General features: G+C 36.2%; 1 protein-coding gene across 2 annotated transcripts in view; it reads left to right on the top strand.

The window, feature by feature from the left end:
* LOC129413919 (phosphatidylethanolamine-binding protein 4) overlaps positions 1-16,172 on the top strand; it is a 171,539-nt gene that overhangs the window by 11,657 nt on the left and 143,710 nt on the right. The gene's annotated exons all lie outside the window — the stretch shown is intronic.

Raw genomic sequence — 16,172 nt, 5'->3', positions numbered from 1 at the left:
GTGATCCGTCAAAGCACACAGATTTATGTTTAACATGGAAAAAGTCTGATTTTCATGATGTGTCCGCTTAAAATCACATACAAAAAGCAACCATAAACGTAGCTTTGACACTACTTTTTCATCGATGCGAGGAAAAATATCCCAGGGGCTGTTACACTCGATATTAAGATGTGTTTTCGTCGATCAGATCACAAGTGGACGAGAGACACACATCACGTTTACACTTGGTGTTTAAATCCGTCTCTTTTTGCCCATTTTCGAGCGCTTCTCTCCAGATTACTGAGGAGATGGTCTGTGGACGAGTCCCTCTCCTGTCATTTAATCATGAGCGGGAGTAATGACGGGTTTAAATGCACGCGAACTAATATTATGTCAGAGTCCAATGCTTATATTTTAAGTAAACATGTTACATGTCCGTGTATATGTAAGAGCTTTCTCTGATATTGGTAAAAATAAGATCGCGCAGCTTTCACACGCTTGTAAAATGATACCAAAGAGGCGCAGATCAGACGCTTTTATCAATGAATGGCTAAAAATAGGCCTGTCACGGTGTGTTTGTACTAGAGGTACATTTATCTCAGTACCTCAGATTACATAAATGGGCGGAGAGACGGCGTTTGGCTGTTCGAACACATTAAACCACATGCCTGTTACACTAACAAGTGTTATGCATAACCATGCTATAGTTAGCCAAGGAACTATTAAACTTCAAGTTTACAACATAGACTGTATAGATGTAAACAAATATGCTGAATTACCTGTGGTGAAGATAGAAAGTAGGCAACTTTGGTGTCCCTTGAGCCCCATTTTGGAAAACTAACATTACTCCAATATTGACTTTGGTCTTGTTGTTTTTCCTGTCGCGTTGTCGTTTTAAATCCCCGTTTCGCTTCCTTGGCGACATGTTTTAATGTCCTCGAGAATAGTTCTTTTACAGGCTTTCAAATCTGCCTCAAATCAAAGCATTAGATCGCGGGATCATCACGGTGTGCAGCTGTTGTTGAATCCGAAGGATTCAGTCTACGCAGGTCGCATATCCGGGCTGCATACGTCATCAAGCCAGGTTTATTTAAATTAACTGAGCATTACATCCGCAAGTCATAAGCATATTACATCAATTTACAATTAACTAAGAATAATTGTCAGCTTTATAATTTCTAATATTCTGAAATAAGACTGTCTTGATGACGTATACCGCCTACATATGCAACCTCGGGAGGCTTCAGCTAGCGGCCAGCGTGAGTGTAGTCTGAAAGCGCGAAAGGCGGACCTTGAATTTCAGGAATGTCCCTCGTCGGCGAATGTATTTCAAAGATGGAGGCACAACATGGATGCGCCAGTCGAGCGACTCGACCGTATGTATTTTAAATAGCAGATTCTACACTTACGAGATTACTTTGATTAGTGGGGTGGAAGTAATTACACATGAATGAGCACATACTTTTGAAAGAAAACATGGGTTTTTGCTAAGAATTAACTAAAAAAACTACACTGTGTAGCTTTAAAACAAACTATGTCCAAATTCAACATTCAGCACCATTGCTGAGTATTTTCTTCATAAATTTGGAGTTTTCCAAAGACATTCCTGCATAACCAATCACCTCAACACAGTTGAACAAGTGGATCAATAGTTCAAGTCATAGACATTATGTATGGACGCTGCATAGACTCGGTGCTGAAACGATTGCAGCACAGCTGCTTCAGTTCTACTTTTGTAATGCTGTAACCTGTGTAACATCAGTGCTAAAAATAGTGTTGCAAATGCACAAAATTGAGCATTTTGTGAAAGCAGTTATGCGCCTGAAACTGCAAAAAGTAGCATCGATTTACTTTTATATCTATGGTCTGGGGTGTGCGATTGAGTAGAGGCAGGGACTTATTTGCATATTCATAGATCTGCGTTTGTTTCGTGTAGACTTCTTTCTGAAGGTTTGGGAACCATGGCAGCTTCGAAAGACCAAGGACCACCCAAGAGGCCATATGACTGACACTTTTTTGTGAGAATTATAAAAATTCTATGGGATTAAATATTTTAATAACATAAAAACCTTATTAAAAGAAAAAAAACTCTAACGTGATATAAAATGAATCCTATCTTGCTTTTAGAGGCGAATGACTGCCCTATGGGAACACAGTTTTGTAATAGCGTTTCAGAATGATGAAAACAACATTCACATGCACTGAGATCGATCCGCTGGTTATCCAGTTATGCCGTCTTATCGAGTCCCAGTTAAGTCAGAAAAGGCAAAAAAAGTCGCATGACTATTTTTGATGCACATCAAGGATTTTATTTGGTTAATGTGTCTCCTTTTGTAATTTTTTTATTGGATAAAAAAATTATCTGACTCATTTGTATGCGCATTTTCAAACATTTCCATCCAGCTTTTTTTTGTAATACTCCAAAATGTGCAACAATATTGTTGGATGAAAACTATGAAAGCTATTTGAAACAAGAAACCGAATCATGAATCAGGTTTGAAATTGATTATTTGTAGAAACCTACATTTATAGAAATGTTGTATTTTATTTTGCTGTATTTTACTTAAAGGTGCAGTGTGTAATTTTAGAAGGATCTCTTGAAAGAAATGCAAAATAATATATATATAAACTATATTATCAGGGGTGTATAAAGACACTAACCGTTATGTTTTTATAACCTTAGAATGAGACGTTTTTATCTACATACATAGAGGGTCCCCTTACATGGAAGTCGCCATTTTGTGCCGCCATGTTTCTACAGAAGCCCTTAACGGACAAACTTTTTAACTAAGTTGTCTCTGACGATGACATGTTTGTCCAGTGGCGGCTATCGTAGCTTCTTTATGCATTTCAAAAGTGAGGGTTGGGCAGTGGACTGAGATGTCGGTTGCAATTCGCAACCTCACCACTAGAAGCCGCTAAAATTTACACACTGCACCTTTAATATGTCAACAAATTTACTAAATCAAGTTACATTTTATGAACATTTCCCAGAATGCTGAAATTCCTAGGATTATTTGTAAAACTAGAGAAGACTAAAGAGTGAATTCAATAAACTTCTCTTCCTGCTATTTCACTTTAAATTCAGCATCCTGTGAGCATTCAGTTCAGTTTCCATCTTACAGATTTAGTGAGCCACAATCAAGTTCTATTTTTTGCCCAACTGCTACCAGATGAGATCTCTGTGAATGAGGGAAGGTCACTTTTGTCTGCTTAATAGTAAATCTGCCATTACTCTGTGGGCGTCCCGGACATGCGGGATTACAGGCTTTCATTCAGGATAGACACCAGTTTCTCTCTTTCTCCCCAGTGGATCTGTTTGTCATAATAATAAACATATTGCTTTGACACCGGACCTCATTTATACAGTCATCATCGGGTGTGCTTACACAATGCCTGTGAATCACACCGGGGGTCTGACACTGCCTCTAGTAAGAGCAGCAGCAGATGTTGGCAAAGGATTGACTATGAATATTCAGTAAAACGGGATGAGAAGCACACACACACACACACACACACACACACACACACACACACACACACACACACACACACACACACACACACACACACACACAGATGATGTTGAATAACGGCCTTAAGTGGAGAATATCATGGATGTAAAGATTCCATAGTGTAAAACTATAGGACGGACCCTGCGGAGAGGGTCAGCAGTCTGAACTCCTGTGAGACATCAGAAACATTTCACACTTATAGATTCGTTGTCTCCATCTTAACATCCTTTTCCATCTAATACACTTATGTTTACGCTTTTATCCAAAGCAATTTACAGTGAATTTAAGCTTTATATCTTTGTCATAATGTGCGTCCCCTGGGAATCAAACCCACAACCTTTGTGTTGCTATTGCAGTGCTTGATTTGAACCACTTCATTTATGAGTCTTATTTTTTCCTGTTGAAAAAAGTATGTTCTTAGGAACTGGATCTGGTTTTGCACAAACCTGTTGACTTGATCACAGCTGAAGTATCATAACAGCAAAAGATGGACAGACTGTACATAATACTAAAGTCCCAAGTATACTTTATTTTTTTTTTCGTTTACATGAGCATACTTGCACTGTTGAATGCCGAGCTTTGCAAAGCATACTTCATTGACTTGTACACGAACTGCAATACCTCTCCTGGCCTACATAATACATACCGTATTTTCTGGACTATAAGTTGCACTTATATAACTTATAGGGCTCTATCATACACCCAGCGCAATGCACGACGCAATGCTAGTTTTAACCCAGCGCAGTTATCATTTTCACGTTTAGCGCCACGTTGTTTAAATAGCAAATTCATTTGCACCCAATGTTCCGCCCATGGGCGTTCTGGTCTGAAAATGAGGTGTGTTTAGGTGCATTGTTGGCGCATTGCTATTTTAAAGCAACTAAAATAGACTACGCCATTGACCAACTAAAACCTGCTCTAAAGTCTAAAGTCAATGGCGCAATATTGTTTTTGTTATTTAATGAGTGCGTTAGAAATATGCGCCTATAAACGGGACGACAATGCGGATTTGCTTATCACACACATAGATGCGCAGCAGCACATTTTAAATATGAAAAATTAAAGGATTAAATTGTAAAAGATTATTATTGAGTCTCTTGGACATATATGAGGATCAATTATGAGACGTTACAAGGCGTAAAGAGCTGCTTTACCTGTAGCCTGGTAAGTAAATAAATGCTTTGCTTTAAACAAATGCATCTGTTTTTAAATGTTTTTTTAAATGCTACCCTGTGGATTTATTGTATTAATAAATTAAAATTAAAAGCCTGCTATTTTTATTTCCATGACTGAAAGAAAACTGCTTTTAAAAGTTTTAATAAAAAAAATATTTCAATACAATTCACAAACAAAGTTTACAAAGTCCGTCATCTAAATAGGGATTAGGCATGGTACCAGGCGCAACTTGCTTTTAAAGGGGATGAGAGCTGAGACTCTGATTGGTTTATTGCACGTTACGCCCAAAACACACCCATTACTCATTACGAAAACAGGAACAACCCTTTTAGGCCGTGTGCTTGGTGCATAAACCATTTTTCCCGTCGTTAAATTAGCAAAAGTGGGTTCGGACACGCCCATTTAGACTGTGTGCCGTGCGCTTTAGACAATGCGCTTAGATCGTTAAAATAGGGTCCATAGTCAGGTGTGACTTATACATCAAAATGATTTCATATGAACCAAGAGAAACCGTCTACAGCCACAAGAGTCCGCTTTATGCTGCTCCTGTATTTATGTAATTCAATGGATTCAGTGATGCGGAATGACTTCAGGACCTTTTTAAACTTGATTTGGCTTGTCGTGTTAATTTAGCCTATTCAGCCTCTCAGGTATGTTCTGCATGCTATTGTGGATTGTAAATAACTGTTTATGTTATTTTAACACGTATGCACACGTATTCAGCCTGTTGTTCTTGAATAACTTGCCTTTCCAGATTAAATGTCTGCTTGGATTTTGTGAAATCTTTTTTGAAATAAACATACAAGTATAGTCCAGTTCCACTTATGTGTGCTTTTTTCTCTTCAAAACGCATTTTTGACTTGATGCGACTTATACTCCGGAGCGACTTATAGTCCGGAAAATACGTTACTTCTTTAAGCACATGCATGTACAAAGAACGCACAGTTAGAGTATGTACATACCAATCTGATTATGAAATATTGAATATACAGCAGCATTTACACCCAGGCCTCAAAGGGGACATTTCACAAAACTTTTTTAAGATGTAAAATAACTATTTGGTGTCCCCAGAGTATGTATGTGAAGTTTTAGCTCAAAATATCATATAGATAATTTATTATAACATGTTAAAATTGACACTTTGTAGGTGTGTGCAAAAATCTGCCGTTTTGGGTGTGTCCTTTAAAATGCAAATGTGTTTATCTCTGCACTAAATGGCAGTGCTGTGGTTGGATACTCAGATTAAGGGTGGTATTATCCCTTTCTGACATCACAAGGGGAGCCAAATTTCAATGACCTATTTTTCACATGCTTGCAGAAAATGGTTTACCAAAACTAAGTTACTGGGTTGATCTTTTTCACTTTCTAGGTTGATAGAAGTACTGGGGACCCAATTATAGCTCTTAAACATGGAAAAAGTCAGATTTTCATAATATATCCCTTTTTAAAGGGTTGTTATATTACGACTTTATTCACAAAATATTACAACTTTATTCTTGTTAAATAACGACTTTATTATCGTTAAATAACGACTTTATCTCGTTAAATAACAACATTATTCTCAAAATTATATTTATTCTAAGTTTTTTCTCGTTAAATAATGACTTTATTCTCGCATTTTAATGACTTTAATCTCGAGATGGTTTAATTTTTTCATTTTAGTTTGGCCCTAATCCTCCTTGGTAAAAATTAATTGTATTTATGTACTACAGTATATTTTTTATGGCGAAAGTGCTCACAACTTTTTTTATATTTCTAAATAAAAACAGTAACGATTAATTTCTGTTTTTTTTATTTTTTTAAGTCTATATAAATATTATTTACAAAACTCTTTATATACTCGCATCACACAACAATGATCAGTATTTGTTATTTATTGAAAGCTCTTTTTATTTCTGGAAAAAAGATATCTTGATAATGGCACATTGTGTTAGAATTTGACAAAAAAAATTGTAAAAAAACAACCCTATTTTTGTCTCAGGTTTTAAATGGTTAAATTTTCACTTTAAGGTGAGCCTATAATAAAACAAGACACTGATGGGTAAAAAAGACAAACAGAGAAGTTAAGTCAGAAGGTATGCGGGACGCATTTGGAAAGCTGGAATTACATCGCCTTACGCCATTAAGCTCTCGTTTGTCGCTTACAAATCTCATTAAAGTCGAGATTCTACTTTGTGTCTTTTTCCTACATTGACAGATATTTTAAAGTTCAAAGATGCAATAATCCACCAGACTCAGGAATATGCCTTTGCCGCACAGGATGCCAGGATAAACATACAGAAATTAAATTTCTATTTATACGAAGCCTGGAAACCGACGAGCGCTTGCCGCAGAATCGATGCTGCACGGAGCATTGGAGGCCAGGCTCAAGCAGCTAAAGTAATTAGCCTAACACTTGCGTTAACTAGATGGTGGATCATATCTGGCAGAACCGTTGCTGAAATGGGGACAAAATGTCACTCGGCTGCAAGCTGTTTAGAGGGATTTGCCCAATCCCATTTGAGGAGTTCTGCATGTAAAGGCAAGACTGTCAGAAACACGCAATGCCATCTCTAATGTGAATTGTGAGCTGATATTGTTGCTGGGTGTCTGTTGGAGTGGGAGTCTCATTCACGTACAGGCGCAGACTGTGACATTTCGTTACAGTGCACGTGAGGCGTTGCGTGTTTTGGCGTGAAAGGTTAAAGTAATATCGCGTTGTCTGGCCTATTTGTCATATCAATGATGCAAAGAAGAGGAATTTCAATGCGCATACCACTAGGCCGTGTCACAGACACGTTGCATTTTTCTTCAGTGACCTCCAAACACCAAATTTGTTCTCGGATCCATCCGTAAACTTTCATTTTTCCCCCAGTTTTCCTGGAACAGTTTTCAAGTTTTAAAAGTTTAGGATTTGCATTAATTTTACAGGAATTAAATGCATGCGAGTCTGAAGATTGTGCGTAAATCTTTCCTGCCACCCCCTCTGTGCTTCTCCGTCCCAGCCCACTGATTCACCTGGACTTCTTTGTTTTCCCCGGGGACTTTTACAAACTTTTACTGGCTTCCTGCTGTCCCCTTTTCTCTTGGCTACGATATTGTTTTTACAGATAAACACAAGAGAACAAAAAAAGGAAAGAAGCTTGGCAGATGCATAGTTCTGTGGGAACTATAAGAAAGGACAATATACATTTAATGAGCCATGTGTAATCTTCTTTGCTTTAAGACTATTTTCACATTAAAGTAGTTTGTAAAGTGTCATTTGCAACTTTTCAACAGCTCCATCATCCCGAACCTCTGAAACTTGTGCCTTTTAGTTTTCATTCATAACTTTATACAGTGTCTTCAAAATATGGCGAGACATTGAAAAAAAATGGGTTACACTTTATTTTGATAGGCCACTTTTGTATCAAGTATCTTTACAACTACATGTCACTTAACTTTCATAATTGTTTTACTACATCAGAAGGGTCTGCTAACCTATTAGAGTATTAGTAAGGAGGCTTTTCTCAGCAAATGTACATTGTTTAGATCAGGGTTTTTTAAACTTTACAAATGGCAGGGACCCCACATATGATCAGTGTTTGGTGCAAGTTAGTTACTAAGTAATTAGTTATTGTAATTTATTTATTTTTTCCTTGAAAAATTTAATTAAGGGATTACCCTTTCCCCCCCATTAATTTAATTCCACTTCTGATGTAATTCAACTACATAAAAATGGATTTAACATCAACATAAAAAGTCTAAGGTTATAATGCATATTTTTATGTACTCTAGTGTAGTTTACAATTCTCACTATTAACTGGTTGGTTATTAGCATTAATATTACTGAGATATTGGCATACCATATTAATGTCTGATTCTGCAGAACCTGATTCTACATCCTTAATCCTACCCAATTCCTACCAATACTTAAAGTTAACGACTACTTTAATAAGTATTGATAAGCAGTTATTAGGAGTATATATTGGTAAAAGTAGTTAATAGTTAGTTAATACACTGTAAAAATAATACACTGACTTTACTTAAAAATATAGTGCCTCATTTTTGCATCCCCCCTTTTAAGTAAGTTATAAGATTTTCAAAATGTGATAGACCACAATCATGAAGATAAAAAACCTAGATTTAACCATTTTGCTCCTCTATTGTGTGGGGTGCCATGATGTGTCAAATACAGCACACCACATATGAACAGATTTTCAACCAGAATTTCGACTGTGAACACAGGAAATCTCACAAAATCTCGCAAGACTTCAGAATAAGCATGGTTGACGATATGCAGGAAGAAATTTCAATGATGGTGTTTGGAATGATTTTCACAGAAAAATCAAGGGATAAAAGAAAAGGGTTTGGGTGAAGTTGTGGAGACAGCAGGAACATGGTCTGTACAAGTTCACTTTGCATCAACTTCACTTTGTGCTGTGCCATGACTGCTTCTGTCCTATAAAATGCACTGTAACACCACTGCTTCGCGGGGCTTATTGCTTTTATAAAACGGTTACTTCATATGCATAGCAGGATTTCATAAAATCAAACACAAATAAGTTGTAATTATAATAGTACAAATATTACTCTTCAGCCAAACAAAGTAGTTCCTCAGAATCAAGTGTGACTGCAACAGAGCACAGTTCCCAAGAAACACAGACTCAGCAAAGACACAATGAAAATCATTTGAGACTGTGGTGTTTATTTTTATAAATCAACATTCATCAAATTTATACATTAACATTTATTTCGTGCAACTGTTGAAGTGATGATCAAATATACTTGGAAGCATGCTGAACTCTTTCCCCCTCAGTGCCACCCAGTTTTAGTTTAATGCCTTCCAGAAAAATGTCTCAGAATCTTCTATAAATAAACATAAAATATATCAAATGAAACAACAGACCCTCCGCTTTAAAAAAAAACCCCGTTTTATCCTACCTTCATTTGTTTTCTTATCACCTCTCAAATTTTCAGCTAAAGGCGGAGATAATTAAATTTTTGTGAAGAACTTTTGTAAAAGATCAGATTTAGAGCCTGATCAAAACTTACACGCTGTTTTAGTGTTAAGTGAATGCGTCAGTGTTTAAGTTGTGTAAGATCGCCACCCAGTGGATAATAGCGGATATATGAATTTGAGGTAGAAACTCCTCAGGGAACGTTTTCTCTTTATTGGCGAGATGACTCAACAATATTTATTGACATTTATCTGGATATCGCCATTAAAGGAATAGTCTACTCATTTTCAATATTAAAATATGTTATTACCTTAACTAAGAATTGTTGATACATCCCTCTATCATCTGTGTGCATGCACGTAAGCGCTGGAGCGCGCTGCGACGCTTCGATAGCATTTAGCTTAGCCCCATTCATTCAATGGAACCATTTAGAGATAAAGTTAGAAGTGACCAAACACATCAACGTTTTTCCTATTTAAGACGAGCAGTTACACGAGCAAGTTTGGTGGTACAAAATAAAACGTATCGCCTCTCCAAGCGGACCCAAAAGAGGAACTATGTTTTATGGCGAGGTGGCACTTTTGGGAGTGCTTCGACTCGGCGCAGTAGCACCCTCCCTCTCCCATTATGAGAGTGAGAAGGGGAGCGGACTTTTCAGGCGGGTCGAAGCACTCCCAAAAGTGCTATTACGCCATAAAATATAGTTCCTCTTTTGAATCCGCTTGGAAAGGCGCTGCGTTTTGTTTTGTGCCACCAGACTTGCTCGTGTGACTGCTCGTCTTGAATGGGAAAGCGTTGGTGTGTTTGGTCACTTCTAACTTTGTCTCTAAATGGTACAGTTGAATGAATGGGGCTAAGCTAAATGCTATCGAAGCGTCGCAGCGCGCTCCAGAGCTTACGTGCATGCACACAGATGATAGAGGGATGTATCAACAATTCTTAGTTAAGGTAATAACATAGTTTAATATTGAAAATGAGTAGACTATTCCTTTAATTGTGCAATTGTAGACAAATTAAAAATATGATTAAAGACTGTGGTGTTTATTTTCATAAATCAGTAAGCACCAACAGTCGCGCAGTGATACTTATGTAATGCGGTCTGAACCGTGCGGTTACCGGGGTATTTTATCACGGCTTAGAACGCATTTCAACCAATCAGAATGAAGAACCAGAACGAGCCGTTTTATAATATGCATTACATTTCTTGTTTTGTAAATGTTTAATATTGTTATCCAGCTAGTATAAGCTGGGCATGACGTGAATGTCTTTTTATAGCAGATATACCTGAATCTGTCATTCACTGGCGCAGCTGTTTGAATTAAAATTTTATTTTTAATTCAATAAAGCATATTTAAATAGCCCAAAATTCTAGGTTTTAGATTATTAGGATTTTGCCTTTTGTTTATTTTGCCAAGTGGTATAGAGGACATTGATAGTATCATGAACATGAAAAGTAATGTAAGTAAAATAAACATGTTTGTATGCCATTCATTATTGGATCCCGGAAGCAAGCAAGGAGATTCTCTTGATGGTTATATCTTTAATTGTGAAATTAACTATGATTGATCTTGACTAGCTTTGTACCTTGAAGAGAATGTGGCTGACGATAAGACTCAACAGTCATCATGTCCCTGCCATGTTTCTGATCCTGTGCTTTAGAAGTAAAGGAAGCGTTATGCAAATCATTTCTTAATCCTTTTATGTTATTTTGTTCCATTTCTCTCGTTCATTTTCACACTCACATATTTTTACGACGGCATCTCTACGTCTTTCTGCTGCCACACAAACTTGAATATTTTGCTAAAGCCGGCAGTGGTTTCAGGTTTTGAGTTCTTTCTCGAGAAATATTAGACAACATTTTTGTTTTTTCAGCAGAACATGAAAGAGTGCCTAAACAATTGGAAAAAAGTTGTTTTACTTACTCTAATGGGTGCATGTATACTTGGAAGTCTTAGAAGATAGAAAAGTACTTGACAGCTCATAGTTTTAAGACCAGTTTGACAAAAGCCAAAGAAGACAACCAAGCCAAATTCAGGAGACAGTGTGAAGATAGCAGATGGTGACCTGAGTCTGCCGGTAGCTTTTTTGTTGTCCTAAGGGTTGGTGTTTAAAAATAATAAGGAAGAAGTGGGATGGTCTTACATCCAAGAAGCTTAAACACAAAATCTTGAATAAGCCCAATTTTCCTCAGCCAATAGCATTGCTTTTCGGCTGTTTTTTTGTGTTGATCATCCCGTATTGACTCATGTATATCCACCCCTCCCTTCACCGAAAAAAAAAAACTACTAGAGGTTTATGTGGTTTTTCAAAAAAATGTATCTAGACATTTATCCACTTTAATCTTCTTAACATATTAAAGTCATTTGCATTACCCTGAAGTGACTGAGGTTTTTACTGCTTCTCTACCCCACAATGCACCAGGACTTAGAACAGCATGTGGACATTTTGTCTGTGTGAAAAGCACATAAGTGGGTATAAGTCAGCGTACTTCCCTGCGTATCCTGCTGAGCGATTTTTATCTACAAGATTTTCATGTATTGTCTCATAAAATGCTTTTCAACTGTTGCTCTTTTTCTTTCTTTACCTCTTACCTTCATTCATTTTTAGTAAACCTGGTGCAATTTCACAATCGTGTCACAAGCTGGATTCAGACTTGCCAAACTTCCCTAACCAATAGTCCGGTGTCTGAATCCTAAAAAAGTGAAAATACTTAGTTATTCAATTTTACCTATCTGTTGAAGCATTTCAGAATATATAATGTTTTTAGTATGTAAATATAAATTGAATAGTGCTTTCAGCTTTAGTGGTTTAAATTCAGGTTTAGTTATTAGATGTACACTCTAAACTCTTTCCCCGCCAGCATTTTAAAAAAGTTGCCAGCCAGAGCCAGAATTTTATGATTTTCACAAAAGTTGAATGCCTTCCAGAAAATGTTCTTCTTTAAATATATAAACAGACCCTTTGCTTTAAAAAAAAATAGTTTCATCCTACCTTCATTTATTCTCTTTTTATTACCTCTCACATATGGATAGGTTTATTAAAAAAAATTGAGCAAAAAGCTCAGATAATTTTTGTAAAGGTTTCAGAGCGATCCTCAAAACATACACAGAGTTCTTGGGTGATTCTCACGAAAACTTGGTTTTAAAAATGTCAAGCATGAAAATGTAAAAATTGCTTAAATTTACTTTTTTCCCACCACACATTGAAAAACAAAGTCTGGAGTAAATGGGAACATTAATTTAAAAACTTTTACTTATCATTTAACACTTTTTGTAACAATTTAAAAAATTAGTCCTAAAAAATCTCATTACCGCAACAGTCAGAAAACATCAACACTGACATATTTTCAAAATGACATGACAAACCTGAAAGAACATAATTTGGAGATTCTGCACATGCATTTAAAATCAAAGTATTATGCTTCTATTAATTAAATTAACATTTAATAAGCATCTGTTGTGGTAATGATAATCAAAATGTCGTGTAAGCATTCTAACAAGACAATATTTCAAATTAACTGTAAAAAATGATCTTACCTGGTTGCCATCTTGAAGTAACTGGTCCATGTGCTTGGTCACTTAAAATCAAATTTTATTAAAATTCTGTATGTGTGCTTAAACTGTTCTCAAAAAGTGTTGCGGAGGATGAGAACATAAGGCATGGACACATCATTTTCCTAATTTTTCTTCATTATTATTATACATGAATATTCAGTAAATATTTTTTCTGTCATCTAAAGTAGTCTAGCAAAACATCCATTTATTTTTTCTTAATATTTTTGTGTTAAGTTGATTAAATTACAACATAATGCATGTTCAAACACAGCCGGACACATTGCGGTAATGAGAATTTCAGCAGAAAATTAGATAAAATTTACAATTATAAATTCTTATGTTGAAATCACACATTGTGCAAGGTAGAACACAGTATTGTGTTAATTCTGATGCTTTTTAATGTTACTATATTACACATTTTAAAGCTAAAATCATTATTGCCGTGGTGTTTCAATGGTTTCGTGAGAATCACCCTCTTACTTTTTGCCCAACTGTGGGTTTACACCAGATGCGAGTTTAACGATTTGCACGAGTAGATTCCATACAAAGTCAATGCATTTTTTTTTAAATGCTTTGTGGAAGAAATCTGGAGCTACAAAATGTACGGTATGTTGAAAATAATAGGTGCATATTAATAAAAATCTCAGCGTCCACACAAACACGCAAAATCCCAGAAAAAAAGTGCTATAAAAAGCATGCTGTTACAAAACCATGTTTACAAGTAGGTCTAGGGATTGTAGCTCTGTGAACAACATGGTTTTATATTGATAGTTAGGGGTTGTTTAGGTAAATGTGAAAAAGATATGGTTTTAGTTGTTATACCTGAAGGTTGCGGTGGACTCTGCAGCTCAAGTGGAGGCTGGCAATTCATTTCACCAGAGAGGAACAGAATGGGTAAATGTTTTGGTGCCAAATTGTGATGGAACAACTAGACATGGCTCATTCACAGAACAGATCTGAAGCACATAATCAAACATCAAGGACTTTTACACCAAACGACCAAAAAGAAACTCAAGAACCCATCCTTCTCCATAAAAAGAGGGTTCTCTGCCGATCCTAAAGTGCTTGTTATTTTTAAGAGTGTTATTTCACATGTTAGTGATGGTTTTAACCTTTTCTATTCATTGAAGGAATGTTTAGCGACAGTAATAATATGTTTTGGAGGGTTGAGCCCTTTTGTGCTGACAGCTAAAAGGCCAGAGTCAATCTTAGTAACTCTTCAGTGTCTGCTTTGTTTTATCTGTTGTTCTAACGCAGCGCTTCAAAAAAAAATCACACTGTTATACGCTAAGGGGCGATATCATGGACAGGCTTTAGATTAATCCACGACTAGGCCTGAGTTATGTTAGGACATTTACAAACAAACCATACAAACATATTGATTAACACATGTAGATTAGCCTATTAAGAGTACATGATTGTTGTAAATAACTAAAATAGTAAAGACTGAAAATTAATAAACAATTCTCTCTCTCTCTCTCTCTCTCTCTTTCTCTAATAACCTGATGTCTAATGACAGCCACATCTGATTCTCTCTATCTTTTATTAGCAGTACATTTTCATAAAGCAATTTTGTGTTTAAGAGACATCTAACAGCCCCCCAAACACAGCCAAGATGTCTGGGCTAAAACACGGCAAACATGTTGTAAACACCTTTGACTTTTACACAAGTTCACAAGTTATTTTGGCTAGAAGTGGGTTACTACAGTAACTGACAGACTATATCGGGTCTAGTTAATCTCTTGACGGTAAAATGATGGCTATTGCTTGCTGGATTATGTTCATAAACAATGTATATATTTGTATATAGATTCAGGTTCTGTTTTAGTTATTTATATCAATAAAACCTATTTATTAATTTGCTAGGGTTCTCAGATAGGTTCAGGTTTTACAGGTCAACATTCTGCCCGTAGTAGTTGTGGTTTTAATGTAATGTAAGGCAAGGAGAAAAGAATATACGTTGCGGAAAAATTAAGAGACCACTTTAGTTTTGTCTTTAAAGGAGCCATAAAATGTTAAACTGTGTTAAGCATAGATGAATAAGTTCTGTACACATGGTAATGACATATCATGAGCCTCAAACACGATTATTTCCTCCTTATGTAAACCTTGTGCATGCAAAACACCACTGAGAAACAGGCCAATCTCAACATAACACCAACTGTGACGCTACAGTCGAGATGTACGCCCCAACATTAAATGACACAATCACAGAGCTACTGGAGGAGCTGCTCTGTTAAACAGCCAATAAGAGCAGAGCAAAGCTCAACATTATTATTCATGACCCTTTCAAATAAAGTAATAATTTGTCTTCATTCTAAAGGCAAATCCTATGGTTGTAAATGAACATTTTAAAGGTGCAGTGTGTACATTTTAGCGGCATCCAGTGGCGAGGTTGCGAATTGCATCCAACGGCTCAGTCCACTGCTCATCCTTCGTTTTGAAACGCATAGAGAAGCTACGGTACCCGCCACTGGAAAAATATGTAATTGACGGAGACAACTTAATAAAAAAAATGTGTCCGTTAAGGGCTTCTGTAGATTCATGGCGGCACAAAATGGTGACTTCCACGTAAGGGGACCCTCTGTGTATGAAGATAAAAAAACGTCTCATTCTAAGGTAATAGAAACATAACAGTTCATTATAAAAAGGTCTTTATACACCCCTAATAATATAGTTTTGAATATTATTTTGCATTTCTGTCAAGAGATCCTTCTAAAAATCACACACTGCACCTTTAAAGCAGGGGTCTCAAACTCAAATAGGCTTGGGGCTATTTCTGATATTAACATTTCATCGGAGGGCCGCAGTGCTATTTTAAGGTTAAAAAGTACAATATTTTTGTAAATGTACTGTTTAAATTCTATTATTTAATGTATAATAATAGCAGTGGTTTTTATCTTTTAAATATACATTTCATATAAGTAAATAATTTCTTAACCTTCTTTTAATAACTAAGGCCTATTAAAACCTTGCACTTAACTAACAAATAACATTTCTGTATACATTTATAAACTATTATAAAAAAT

The sequence above is a fragment of the Misgurnus anguillicaudatus genome, chromosome 5 (assembly GCF_027580225.2).
Source record: "Misgurnus anguillicaudatus chromosome 5, ASM2758022v2, whole genome shotgun sequence".
Taxonomy (NCBI): Eukaryota; Metazoa; Chordata; class Actinopteri; order Cypriniformes; family Cobitidae; genus Misgurnus; species Misgurnus anguillicaudatus.
This window is presented reverse-complemented; position numbering and strand designations above follow the sequence as displayed.